The following is a 14,496-nucleotide window of genomic DNA, read 5'->3' as shown; positions in this document are numbered from 1 at the left end:
TTTTGAGTCTGTATACTTGAATATTTGTATTTTTGGATACTATCACTGAATTACATTTCAACGGCATATATCGTACTTTTGACTCCTGTACATTTCTAGGAAGGAAAAATGTACACGATCAACTTAAGCCGTATTTCCTATAGTGAAAATAGCAGATCTAAAACATCACACCACGTCACGATGCAAGGCGGTGTTAGCTTGTAGATCTGTTATGTTCACTAGCATTGATCTTTTTGAAAATTCTGTTTAAGTCTGTTAAGCATGTACTTTTGACTACTTAAGTACTTAAGTATCTTATAAAGCAAGTACCGTATTACTTTAAGTCACGTACAAATTTGACAGAGCTACTTTACTTTCCGCACCAAACAATGGTGAAAGGTTCTGAACGCAGCATCCGATCTGCCCCAAATTTGAATCACGCATCGAGACGCCTCTATACGATGCACAGCCAAAAGATTCCACCCATAGGGCCTGATAGGGGACACCACAAATGCTACAAATGTCACTGTTTGTAGCCAAATTAAGTAGCCTACAAAATGGTCCTGTGAGTTGGCTGTCAAGCAAGGTTTCGATATTCCATACTGTTTTCCTTTCAAAAACAACAAAAATCACAAGGTCACAACGTGTTGGGTTGTGACACTGTGTGAACTTATACATTTAAAATGCTTGCTATTTTTTTTTACATTTTCCATTTAAACATTTCCAAAATAGAGATGTCAGATTGAAAATGGTTAGCCAATACAAATAATTAAACTCAATTAGAGCCATGGGATGTTTTTCTTCTTTGTTTGATTTAATGAAAATGTACAGCTTCGGACATACAACGACCGCGATGATAGGACTGTCAATCTCAATCACTGACATTATAAACATCGACACGTGGCCATGTTTATGACCCACACCAGGCATTCTTACTCCCCCTCACACACCTGTCTTCTGTGATCTGAATGTCTGTCTCTGTCTGATTATATTTACTCAAAATACACACACGCACACACACACACACACACACACACACACACACACACAATCTACAGTCCGAATGAGAAGGGCCTTCCTTCCCGTTATCATCGCCCGCACGCTCTGGCAGCGCGGCACTGATCACCCCATGTGAAGAAGCCAGCGCTGTCAGCGGGGATGTTGTGAATACTATACGTGGCGGATGAAGTGCTGTGACAGGACGCCTCTTATCACTGACATATGGAATACGAATGGCTCCGCGGGGCATTCAAAGCTCCTCTCGGGGGCGCGTCCCGCCTCCCCGGCGCTCATTCCTCTTAGCCCTCTCGCCCGCCTCTTAAAGATCATCAAAATGTCACATAATACAAATCCACAAACACTGATGTATAGACCCACTGAATGGAAGTGACTCGTCTCAGGGTGGTGCAGCGGTTCGGGCGGTACGCAGCGATGTGCTGTGGATTTTGTAACTATAGTGGGCTATGTCGCACGCACGTGCGAACACCGATTGAAATAAACTCTTAAATGTAGACCTATTTATTAACCCACAATATACTTGTGGCAGCGGTGGCCGAGCGGTTTGCGGAGCGGTCTTGATACCGGAAGGTCGCCAGTTCGTATCCCCGGACCGGCACGTTAAAATTACCACCGCTGAAGTGCCCTTGAGCAAGGCATTGAACCACTACCATGAAATGTTCTATGAGTAGGGCCTGGCTGTAAACAAGTATCTGAGGCTTAGTCCAGTTACCCTGGGTAAATATAGTAACTTTGCTTTGCTTTGCTCCTATATCAAATTGTATTCTATTTACTTGCATAATGGGCAAACTTTAGTGTTGGCATATAATTATGCATGTCACCTCTGCAATTCAATTATTTCGTGAATCCATCAGCCACTGTTATCCAACTCTTTAGACTATGCTACCTCAGACAGAACATGACACCTATACGGTATAGTAGGCTACTTAGCAGGTCAACACAATGGACCTGGCCATCCAGGTCGGTCTTTCCCGTTACTTTCAAGCTGTGACGCTCAACGTCGATCGCGTGAATCTTCAAACTACGCTTGCGTACATCTTCAAACTACGTGCGTGCGTGCGGGTGTTATGGCCGGGCTCCAAAGCAAAGCTACTATATTTACCCAGGGTATCTGGGCTAAGCTCAAGAACTTGTTTCCAGCCAGGCCCTGCTCATAGAACATTTCATGGTAGTGGTTCAATGCCTTGCTCAAGGGCACTTCAGCGGTGGTAATTTTAACGTGTCGGACCGCGGATTCGAACTGGCGACCTTCCGGTATCAAGACCGCTCCGCAATCCGTTCGGCCACCGCTGCCACGACAAAAAAGGGGAAACCACACAGAGGTTATGCAAAAAGTGTTTTTTTTATTTAATCAATAAACCAAAGCAAAGCAAATTGTTTCCAACTCATATTGGCAGGGAAATGTGCTGCTGAGGGTTTCAACAAACAGAAGTACGTACTCTCCTGTGTGGCCACTAGTGCAATCAGTGCTGTGGTGTCAAGCTGCTCTCAATGTGACACCACAGCACCAACAGGATCCTGCATCCATGGAGCAGTATGTGCCCTGTTGACCAGGTGTAGCTATAAAGTGTTGATTACACCTCAGTAATGGCAGCGCCCAGGGCACGGCACGCCTCTGTGGATTCGTCTATAGGAGGGATGCCCTGGGTGCAGCCATAGCTGAGGTGTCACATTGATCACAGCTTGACACCTCAGCATTGATTGTCTATACACCTGGCCTACAGGGCATGGATTCGTCAATAGTCCATTATTCACATGGCAGCCATGTTGGCATTTTGCATTGAAAAAGCAGGGTGGCATTTTCAACTTAAAGGAGAATTCCATGTTAGAAGGCTTTCTTACCTTTATTTGTAGTTGTTACGTCCCCACCAAAGAGGTCCAGGTGTTATTTTGTGCAAAAGTGCATTATTGGCTATTTCCCCTAATATAAGCCCTCAATGGGGTTGGGTTTTTGTGCTAATTCGCTTATTTCCATCGAAATAAGTAAAGTGTGCCGCTTGGGATACTATTTACATTATGAAGAGAGGATATATATATATACAAAAAAAATTGATTTTTGAGCGATGGAAAAAACGTATTAGCACAACACCCCAATGCCCCATTCAATTCAATGCAATTCAATTCAATTCATTGAGGGCTTATGGTAGCCAATAATGCGCTTTTGCACAAAATAACACCTGGACCTCTTTGGTGGGAACGTAACAATTACAAAGAAAGGTAAGAAAGCCTTCTAGCATGGAATTCTCCTATAATGGCAAGATGGCTGCCGTGTAAATATGGTCTATAGTGATTCAGGAGACAATGACCAGGTGTCTCCCCTTTCTCTGATTGTCACTGGCTCCACCCTCCAAACCAGCACTGCGTTGGAAACTGGTTAGGCGGTAATCACTCACACACCGAACCCTGACAAAAGGTCCAGGGGGCCGTCATCAGCTTGTGTCAGATGTAAGGGGGTCTCCAGGGAAAAACAGAATGGGCTACATAGCCTATACTACAGTACAGTATATATGTGAATGAATCTCTGATCCAAAAGGCACAGGGCCACTTCACAGATGCATAATGAAATCAATGACACTCTAATTAAAGCCACGGGGAGTCATCTCCATCTAATACACCCATCTTTCTCAAGGACACAAAACACACAGTCGACATAATTATAATACCACTGCGTGCACGTTGTAATATTTAAGCCTCCAGAACATCCCACAGTGGTGCAGTCAGCCAGCTGTACCTATAAAAAGCCAGACCTTTTTTTTCTTTTTTTGCATGGTATGTACAGTGCATGGTATGTAATGTAGTAGCCTACATTACAATTAGTCAGCGGTCACATTCAATCTCCCTCTCTCTCTCTCTCTCTCTCTCTCTCTCTCTCTCTCTGTTACTGAAATGTCGCCTCTCGGGCTATACCCGTCACGTTCCTCATTTGTGCATGTGGGAGGGGGCGGGCCCTCCCCCTTGCCCGCTAGCCACTTGGAAAGACACCCCCCCCCCCTCCCACAACTTAATGATGTGAAAGATTCATCTCTGTGCCTTAAAATAACCCATTATCCAACAGGCACTAGGACACGTTGTGGAGCGCACACACTATGTCATGTTGTCACCCGCTCCACACCGGCCGTGCTTCTCCCGCCAATGATGAGCTCAGGGCAGTGGCTTCGCGCTGCATTTCCGGCTTGTGGATCTGCTATACTTTTGATGCTTTTGTGTGACATTGTAATACAGGGGTGGGCAACTTTGACGATGGAGAGGGCCACTATATTTCCACACTCACTCCCTAGGGCCATATATTACTGTCGTAGCAAAAAAAATAGCCGATCTACAAGCCCAAAACGCGATGCGTTTTGAGCTTGTAGATCGGCTATTTTTGCTATTATTCGAATTGAAATCTTGAATTATTTTTTGCTATTTTTGAATTGGAATCCTGAAAATTTACATTTTTGATGTAATTTCAAATGCCTTTAATTATACTTGTGTTGAGCATTGAGCTACAAATTTAGACTGTAAGTAATTACAGTGGGTCATGTTTGCATGTTGTGGAATTGTAACAGCTGAGACCAACACTATATCAGTATTCTGACATTAACCTGAGGGCCACATTAAGTGAAGGTGGGGGCCGCATGTGGCCCCCGGGCCGCCAGTTGCCCACCCCTGTTGTAATATGATCAAGTAGGGCATTAATACAATATAACTTATACAATCGGGGTGGTTGTATTTAGTCTCCTTGCTCTTCTATTGGGGCATTTTCATGTCAAAGGTCATGTCTCACGATTCAAGTTATCCTATGAACAAGCTATAGGTACAGTATTGGCTCTATTAGCTTAGTGGTAAAAAATGTCAGCACTATAGGAGTGGAGTAGAAGAGGAAAGTTACATAGTGCTGCTTTAAGTAACACATCTGAGTAGGCCGACTTCTTCCACCAGTGTGTGGGGGTGCATATGTTCGACATAGGCCTAACGTTCCGACAGGCATTATTGGCCGGTTACAACTAATCCGTGGTCGGGTTAAAACTCACCGTGGCTCCCGACACGTGCGGCAGGTTAAAACTAACCCATGGTGGGTTAAAACTAACCCGTGGCTCCCGACATGTGTGGCAGGTTAAAACTAACCCATGGTGGGTTAAAATTAACCCGTGGCTCCCGACATGTGTGGCAGGTTACAGCTAACCCGTGGCAGGTTAAAACGAACCCGTGGCTCCCGACATGTGTGGCAGGTTACAGCTAACCCGTGGAAGGTTAAAACTAACCCGTGGCTCCCGACATGTGTGGCAGGTTACAGCTAACCCGTGGCAGGTTAAAACGAACCCGTGGCTCCCGACATGTGTGGCAGGTTACAGCTAACCCGTGGAAGGTTAAAACTAACCCGTGGCTCCCGACATGTGTGGCAGGTTACAGCTAACCCGTGGCAGGTTAAAACTAACCCGTGGCTTCCAGTGAGGTTAGGTTTAGGGTTGGGTTTTGGGTAGAGTGTCGGAATCCTGACTGTAGAACTGTTAGTACGTCTGACCAAACACATGCACCCGGTGTGTGAAGGTGTTGTCGCGCCAGCGCAGCGCAGCACCGTGACTGGTGGAACACAGGCAGGCAGCTCATGCTTAATGCATGAAGTCTTACCGTCTCTTTTAAAAAGAGGGAGCTGTCTCTCCCGGTTAGGCCCGCGTCCGCCTGCCGCGTCCCGCCTGCATTCCGTTCCCGCTCACTCGGCCCCTCGCCTCGGCCGGCTCCAAAACATTAAGGCGTCCATTCTCATCACGGGCCCCTGGCTTGCATCTTCAGCGGCACGCCGTTCAGCCTTGTATCTCCATATTTCTATATTTCTGCTTTTTTCCATAAATCAATGGCCTTACTTGTTGGGTGTCGCACAAAAGTAGCAATGATGTGACGCATTGATTGAACTTATTGATTGGCTATTTTTTAAATTGAAAGTGGTCAAATGTGTGTGTGTTTTTTAAAATAAATATTTAACCAATGAAAAGTATTAAAGCCCGACTGCACCCATGACTTCACCCAGTTCAGACTTCAATTCAGAAATCCGCCCACCAGTGACATCATCAATGGGGAATCCAAGATAATAGAAACTGCAGGCTTTCTGTTCCTGAAAGGTTAGCATGCTATAAATAGACGCCATTGTTCTTGCATAATAATAAAATAGGTAGAAGCTAGTAGGCGAGTTTCTGAACTGCCCACAGCCCTCTTCTGAGACGCAGAAAGAGTAGACAAAAATGGTATCACATTATAATTGCAGATTATAATGTTATCATTTTAATATAATTAATATGCATTTGGAAAAATAGAGTAAATAGATTAAAAAAGGTAATTCACGGAAAAGGTAAACAATAGACTTGCATGCCTAATTCAAGCATGCTTGAATTAACATTATTAATTCTTGAGCTACCTTTTTCCCCTCCCTATAAAAGGAGACCTGGAGTCATGTGTGACTCTTTTAGGAGGATCAGACCAGTACAGAAAGTAAGTGTGTTGAGCAATGAGCTTCTGTTAAATCATATACATCCATGTTTCAAGCATGCCTATTGTCTGTGTACCATTGGTAACCTGAAATGATTATGTAAAATGCAACCGATGCAACCCGCTCAGGATGTGAAAACAAACACACATAGCTAGCATACGACGTAGCATTTTGGTGAAATGAAACTTTAGCTAAGCCCCGCCCTCTCCCACTTGGACACTTTCCAGACAGGCTCATTCATTCCAATGTAAATATCATGGATTTTACACATTAAATACTGGTTCATTTTTTGGAAACAGACCTTCCAGGCCTGAAGAAGGTCAGTAGACCGAAAGCTTGCTAAATAAATATATTGATTGTGCGCAGATCTGAGTGTGCGGAGCTTCCCTTTATTTTTCCTCTGGAAACAGACCTTCAAAATCTCTTCCAAATCCGTCAGCAAGGCCTGCCATATGTACCACTGCTAAAACCTCTTTCTACCACACCAAAATCCAATCCTGTACTTCTAACCCAAGGAAGCTCTTCTCCACTTTCTCCTCCCTCCTTAAGCCCCCTCCCCCCACCCAACCTTCATCCCTCACTGCTGATGTTTTTGTCAACTACTTCGAGAAGAAGGTTGACGATATCAGCAGCTCCTTCCCCCCTCTCCCCCATAAAGTGGCATCTGACTCAACCAACACTAACCCCAACACACCATGTATGTCCTCCTTCTCTCCTCTTTCCCCAGACGAGGTCCTACAACTAGTGACTTCCACTAGACCTACCACCTGTCCTCTCGACCCTGTCCCGTCTCCAATCTTCCAGACCATCGCACCTGATCTGCTCCCCTTCATCACCTCCATCATCAACACCTCAGTAACCTCAGGCTGCGTCCCATCTGCCCTCAAGTCAGCCAGAGTAACACCACTCCTCAAGAAACCAACCCTTGACCCCTCAGATGTCAAGAACTACAGACCGGTATCACTCCTTTCATTTCTATCAAAAAGCATTGAACGTGTTGTCTCCAACCAGCTCTCTCTCCATCTCTCACATAACAACCTGCTGGATCCCAACCAGTCCGGATTCAAAAAGGCCCACTCCACAGAAACTGCCCTGCTGGCAGTCACAGAAGCACTACATGCTGCCCAGGCTGCTTCCCACTCCGCAGTCCTGATTCTCCTAGACCTATCAGCAGCATTTGACACAGTGAACCACCAGCTGCTCCTAGACACCCTAGCGGATCTAGGCATCGGCGGGACGGCACTAAAGTGGTTCTCCTCTTACCTCACCGACCGGACCTACCAGGTCTCCTGGAAAGGTCTGTTATCATCCCCCCGAACCCTCCAAACTGGGGTCCCACAGGGATCTGTACTTGGTCCCCTCCTTTTCTCACTGTACACAAAATCCCTTGGCACTATCATCTCTGCTCACAATATATCCTATCACTGTTATGCCGATGACACACAACTGTTTCTATCCTTCCCCCCCTCTGCCACCCAGGTGGAAGAGCGCATCACTGCTTGCCTGGCTGACATCTCACAGTGGATGTCCTCCAACCACCTCAAGCTGAACCCAGACAAGACTGAGCTTCTCTTCTTCCCAGCTAAGTCCTGCCCGATGCGGGAGCTAACTATTTCCGTAGACAACGCCCTGGTAACGTCTGTCCCAACAGCCAGGAACCTTGGTGTTGTCCTGGACAGTCAGCTCTCGTTCAAAACTCACATCACAGCTGTCACTCGATCCTGTAGGTTCACACTCTATAACATACGACGAATTAGACCGTTCCTCACCCAGGAATCATCCCAGCTCCTAATCCAGACAACAGTCCTGTCAAAACTTGACTATTGTAACTCTCTCCTTACTGGCCTACCGGCATGTGCACTGAAGCCTCTCCAACTGATCCAAAATGCCGCAGCTCGCTTGGTCTTCAACCAGCCAAAATTCTCACATGTCTCCCCCCTGCTCCGCTCCCTGCACTGGCTCCCGGTCGCTGCCCGCACAGAATACAAAACTCTGATGTTGGCATTTAAAGCAACCAAAGGTATGGCTCCCCCATATCTTGCCAGCATGATTGAACCCTACAAACCCTCCCGCGCACTCAGATCAGCCAACGCAGGGAAGCTGGAAGTACCCTCACTAAAAACGCCGGGACAACGCTCCACACGTCCCAAACTCTTCTCCCTTCTGGCCCCAAAACTGTGGAATGCACTTCCCGTTGCAATCAGAACTGCAGCATCACTCCCGATCTTCCGCCGTAGTCTGAAAACCCACCTTTTCAGACTCCATCATGGCCCATAGCACTTACCCTACCCCCCTTAGACAGCACTTCTTAGACTTATATAGCATTTGAAACAGACTTATAGCATGTCATGTAGACAGCACAATAAGTGCATTGTATGTAGTCATAGCACTTCATAGTATATAGTGTATAGTAGTCATAGCACTTCATAGTATATATGTACAGCATAGTATAGCATATATGTGTAGTTTATATGTATAGTGTCATTATATAGATATGTTCTAGTTATAGTTTATATGTATAGTGTCATTATATAGATATGTTCTAGTCACGTTCTTAGCTTACGCATGTTTCGCGATAAATGCTTTTTACATATGTGATGTATTCCCATGCTTTTGTTCTTGCTTATTGTAAGTCGCTCTGGATTAAGAGCGTCTGCTAAATGCCTAAATTGTAAATTGTAATTGTACTAGAAAAATATGTGCGTGGCATTTATTTTTTAAAACAATGTTTCATCATATAGGAATACTATTGGTGGAGAGGTTTGTTTAACCCATGTTATGCTTATCTGTGATTGGACCAAAGCAGTTTGGGGAGGGGCTACCGCATGTGAGATTGTATTTCCTACTTAGGCTACCGGTATATATTTTCAGTCTGTCTTTATACCGCAGCATTTGTGAGTGAGTACGGTAATTATAAAATATAACAAAAGCTTGTGACTAAATAATCGGTTCATTGGATCCATTGGAACACTGATTTTATTTATTGAAAAGATTTCCAGCACAGGATGGTGGTTAATCTTTTTTGGATTTATAAGGTTTCTGCCCGACCATGACAATTATAGCTTTAGCTACAGTATATGCAATAAATACAGTATTTGTTTGTCACTGATTGTTGTGTGTTTGTGTGTAAATTATATGTGTGAATTAATGTACAGTGTGTGTGTGTGTGTGTGTGTGTGTGTGTGTGTGTGTGTGTGTGTGTGTGTGTGTGTGTGTGTGTGTGTGTGTGTGTGTGTGTGTGTGTGTGTGTGTGTGTGTGTGTGCGCGCGTGCGCGAGTGCGCTCTATGCCAGCTGAGAAAGTCGGGACACAGAGCAGATAGTTGCACCAGTGTGTTAACACCTCAGTCCATTCAACACTTTACTTGTCAGCCATTTGGAGGAAAATGAAAATGTTGGTAAACATAAACTTGACATTATGAACTTGGAACTTGGCTGAGAACCACTAGACTGTGTTATTGCTTTATTCTTATTTTGTGTGGGCCCTGAGCTATAGCTGCTGCAAAGAATAGCCGCTGATACTCTCTGATAGCGACGGCCGTGGGAATCACAAATTCTACCCATCGGTTTGCCCTAGAAATCTAACCTCAACATTTGTCTCCCACCCTGAGCGTGTCCCAAAATGGCTCCCAGTCCCCGCCACAATGGAGAATTTGACCTCACGCGATCCAATCCCATTACATTCCCTTTTGGATGCCCGTCAGGGTCGGCACAGATTCTGCTTGTTGCACAGTAGAAATCCTCCGTTTTCATTTAACTCTGGGGTTCCAATTCCTACCACTCTCTGGGTTAAATTAAAACTCGCTGCTTTTCACCGTGTGCACATACGCTCTGTCCTCCTGGCCGGTGGAAATGACATTCTGTCATTGGCTGGTGTCAGGGCGCGGTGCCAGCCGAGGAGACAGCAGCACAAGGACCAGGCTGTCACTGTAAGCAGTCAAGCGCTTATTCATGAAATGGAATTACTCTCTGACAATGGCTCCGCTCTGCTTTTGAGCCGCCTGTCTTTTCTGAACTGTAAATCCCTTTTTTGGGGGGCTAGCGCCTATACCTCCGCTGCCCCCTCCTCCTTGCTCTTTGCCCCCGCAGAGTGCGGAGGTGTGATTGCGGATTGAGAGAGAGAGATTGAGCCTTTCTTACCCGCACATAAAAAGAGCCGGGATTATTTTTTTTTTTGCCATGAGCATTTTGACCGTTCTTCTCGAGAAACACCAGCTAAAGTTCCACTCCAAAGTCTAATCACCATTCCAAAAGAGAAGTCAAGGTTATTTCCGGCATAATACCGCCGCCTATTGTCATGTGATGGGCTGTCAGGCCCAGGGATGTGACTATGGGAGCGGTGCACAGGGCGCTTCATGAATATCAGGGGTTGAAGTTATACAGCAGGTCATCAGGGAGTGGACGTGCTGTGCAGGGTGAGGAAATGAGCCCCTTGAGATCATGTTCTGAGCGCTGCAGTCGATAGTCATTATTAGAGAAAGCATTGTATTCTGTGATGGAAAAGAGATTAGGTGTTTATTTTCATTGGCACTACTCTTAGCCCATTCTGGGTGGGAACCCCATTTGGTGTTTCAAGCATTATGTTATACTTTAGCTATTGAAAAATAGCAGATCTACAAGCTCATAGTGCGCCACCGAGTGGCGCGCTATGAACTTGTAGGTCTGCTATTTTTGAAAAATCGTTAAAATGTGCCTCAAATCTTTCAGAAAATTGTCGACGTCAGGCCTGAATGGCTTAAAGTGAAACAATCAGGATTTTCATCGTTACCTCTATTGTTGTAGGGCTTAATGGTCCATTAGCAGTCTGTCTCTGAAATGCCAGCGAGTGGAAGTGTGTTGGAAAGTGTCTGCCACGGATGTTCTTTCTGTGAAAACTAAAACTATACAACCCTTACTTTCAACTATTTACTTCAACATTTTTTTAAACACTGCAAAAACAGCTGAAATAGCCGATCTATACACAATGATTGAAGTAGCTATAAAATGGTGCTTGAAGGATCACTTCACACATTTTCAACATATCTTCATATAATGATTGATCCACACTTATGTTTATATTCATTATAAGATCATTGTGATGCATTTTGAGGATGTAGATCTGCTACTTTTGCTATACTTTTGAATTTGAATCCTGAAAGTAAACCGTTTAGGACATTTCCACCCAACAGCGACGGTATGTGTATGTGTAAACACCGAGAACTTTGTTCTTTTAAGCTTCATGAATTATGTTCCTCGTTAATCCAAAGTTTTTAGTTCTTGGGTGAGTGAATGCTGCACTTCCGTTCCTTGTTGTAGCCGGGGAGCCACAGGCCCAAAAGCTCAAGGAATAGACATTAACCTGTGATGTCATGACATACTTTTTATTTGTGTTTTATCTATTGACTTGATCATTAAGGTACACAGAATGAGAGGTCTGCTCTGCCGGAAACATCGCGGAAAAATGTTATGGCCATTTTTGTAAACCACACCATAGGCATAGACAACCAATATATGGTAATAGGCAAATATTTCCAAATTTCATCATGCTTTAAGTAGCAGCTGACATGTCAAACTAGTGGGTTTTCATGATTCTGAATCCATTCCAAGCATTAGTTTTGCACAAAAAACACACCTTGGCCTAAATTCGGCCATAGCCACCTCATCACATTTGTAGGCCAAGGAGTGTTTTTCTGTGGACCTTATTGACCAAATGAATAGATAAAACACAAATAAAAAGTATGTCATGACATCACTAGGTCCTCTCAAATATTGGGTGACTGGCTCCCCACCTATTGTGACGTTTCTCTGGATTTGTGGCATGCAGCATTGCTCTTCCGACATGGCACAACATAATTTTATCAGGATGGCGTGGTTCCACCGTACCTGACTGCTGACATTATTATTGTACATTTATGAACATACTCCCTCAAACAACTACCTCTCTCGCCTGCCAGTTTGGATTCCTGGAAACGAAAATCATAACAACAATATTTCATGGTACAAGAAAGCGTCTGGCTGCTGAAGACAGAAATCAATGTCTGACTTTTTGGCTGTAAATGCAGTGCTTCAAACCCATACTGTGCATTATTACGTACGTGCTGCTGTCAGGCAGAAGCCTTGTATTCATCTCCATGGAGTAAGTAGTAGGCCTACCTACTTTGTTATACGACAGTGAAAATATTGTTTTGGAAAATGTACGCCAACTATCTGGTCAATGGCATGTTTATGTTTCTATAATCCAGATCTGTAGATGACGTAATTGACTGAATACAAGTTTCATCATCTGGTGGATGTATTAACAGTTCCTTCCAAAAAGTTGAGTTTACACAAAAGGTTGGGGTTCTGACAGTCTCCCCTCCTTGGAGAATAGGCTTTTTCTTTTGTTGTCTTATGATTACAGCATTGTTGGAGCACACATGTAGGTAGTTACTGTCATTGCCCTTAAACTGTGAGTGCCTCCACCATTTTTTCTCCGTTGGTCCATCCCTTTGAAAAATGATCAAAGTGCTGTGTGCTAACAAGGGGCTCGGAACAAAACAGTGAGTCAAACATCAATTTGTGCAAATCAGTGGCTTACATATGCCCCTCCCACTAATATTGCCAGCCAATTACAATGTCACATCACCCCTGCGATCATGCGTAAGTAATTCGGAGGGGATTTATCCCCCAAAAATCATGTTTTTGCGACAAACGGTTACATTTCTCGCATTCGCGGCGCCCCCTATGGATGAAAATAGAATTGCTTTTTGTACTTGGTTGATTGAACCACCCGCGACATGTGATTCAAATTTGGGATGGATTGGACATTCCGTTCGTGATTTATGACATTTTTTGTAAAATAGGCCCCTCCTACTATCTTAGGACGATAAACGATACGCACTACCAAAATTCTGCAGTTGGTGTTTTAATCGGATGGGTCCAGAGATAATGTGTACCAATTTTTGTGAGATTTGGACAAATTTTGTAGGAGGAGCAGCAAAAAGTGTGTTTTGGATAAAATTCAAAATGGCGGAAAATCTATCATGACGCAAATGGGCGTGGCCTATATGGGGAGATGCGTCATGACCCAAGGAATCCAGGGAAATATAATTTTGATTTTACGACCTATGGTTCAAGAGTTATAAGCCAAAACGTAAAGTGGGCTGTTATAGCGCCACCATGAGGCCGAACGATAACATTATAAGTTAATTAATTTTAGTAATTATTATGAACCTCCCCTCCAAGTTTTGTAACTATAGCCCTTACAGTCTCTGAGGGAAAAATACTTGAATGTGATTTTTCGCACTTTCCCATTCATGTCAATGGGGAAATTGAATTCACTAATAAATTAATATCAGTTAAACTATACAACATTTCTCTTAACAAAATACAAGCACACCATTCCCGATTAAGCCGGTCAATTTGAGATATGACTCAAGTGCGTGCTGCCAAAACTGTGGGAGGAGTAGCGAATCAAAAAAAAGACTACTCCAGTGGAATAATAAAGTGTTACAATTGCAATAGTCTGGTTGCAGTGTTAGGTGCAATAGTCTGGTTGCCCTGTTAGGGCAACCACACTAACTAGAAAAAGTGAGATCACTCATAGCATCTCTGAGGATAGAATTCTGGATGAGCAGGACATGTGCAGCATTTTGAACAAAACGGGCCACTCCTGAAAACTTTGGAAGGCAATGTTAGCCAATCAGTGTAGAATCTGAGAAATCCAACAGACTGTCTTGTTCACATGACTACAGAGATCATGTGTACCGATTTGCGTGAGATTTGGATGAAATCTGTGCGACTAACATAAGCAATGTGTTTTGCAGAAATCGGCCTCATGGTGGCGCTATAACCGGTAGATGTGGAGGGATGCAGAGACAATGTTTTTCCATGGCCTCTAGGGAGTGCGCATACATAAGTTGTATACAGATCGATGCAGTTATAGCTAAAAACAGGAATTGGCCTGTTATAGCGCCACCATGAGGCTGATTTGGAAAATAATGAGTGGCATGTCGTCCTCGGCCTAGTGGAAATGTGCGTGTATAATTTCACGGAAATTGCACACTGTGTTTGTGATTTG

The sequence above is a fragment of the Electrona antarctica genome (assembly GCF_951216825.1).
Source record: "Electrona antarctica genome assembly, chromosome: 6".
NCBI lineage: Eukaryota > Metazoa > Chordata > Actinopteri > Myctophiformes > Myctophidae > Electrona > Electrona antarctica.
Note: the sequence above shows the minus strand (reverse complement) of the source record.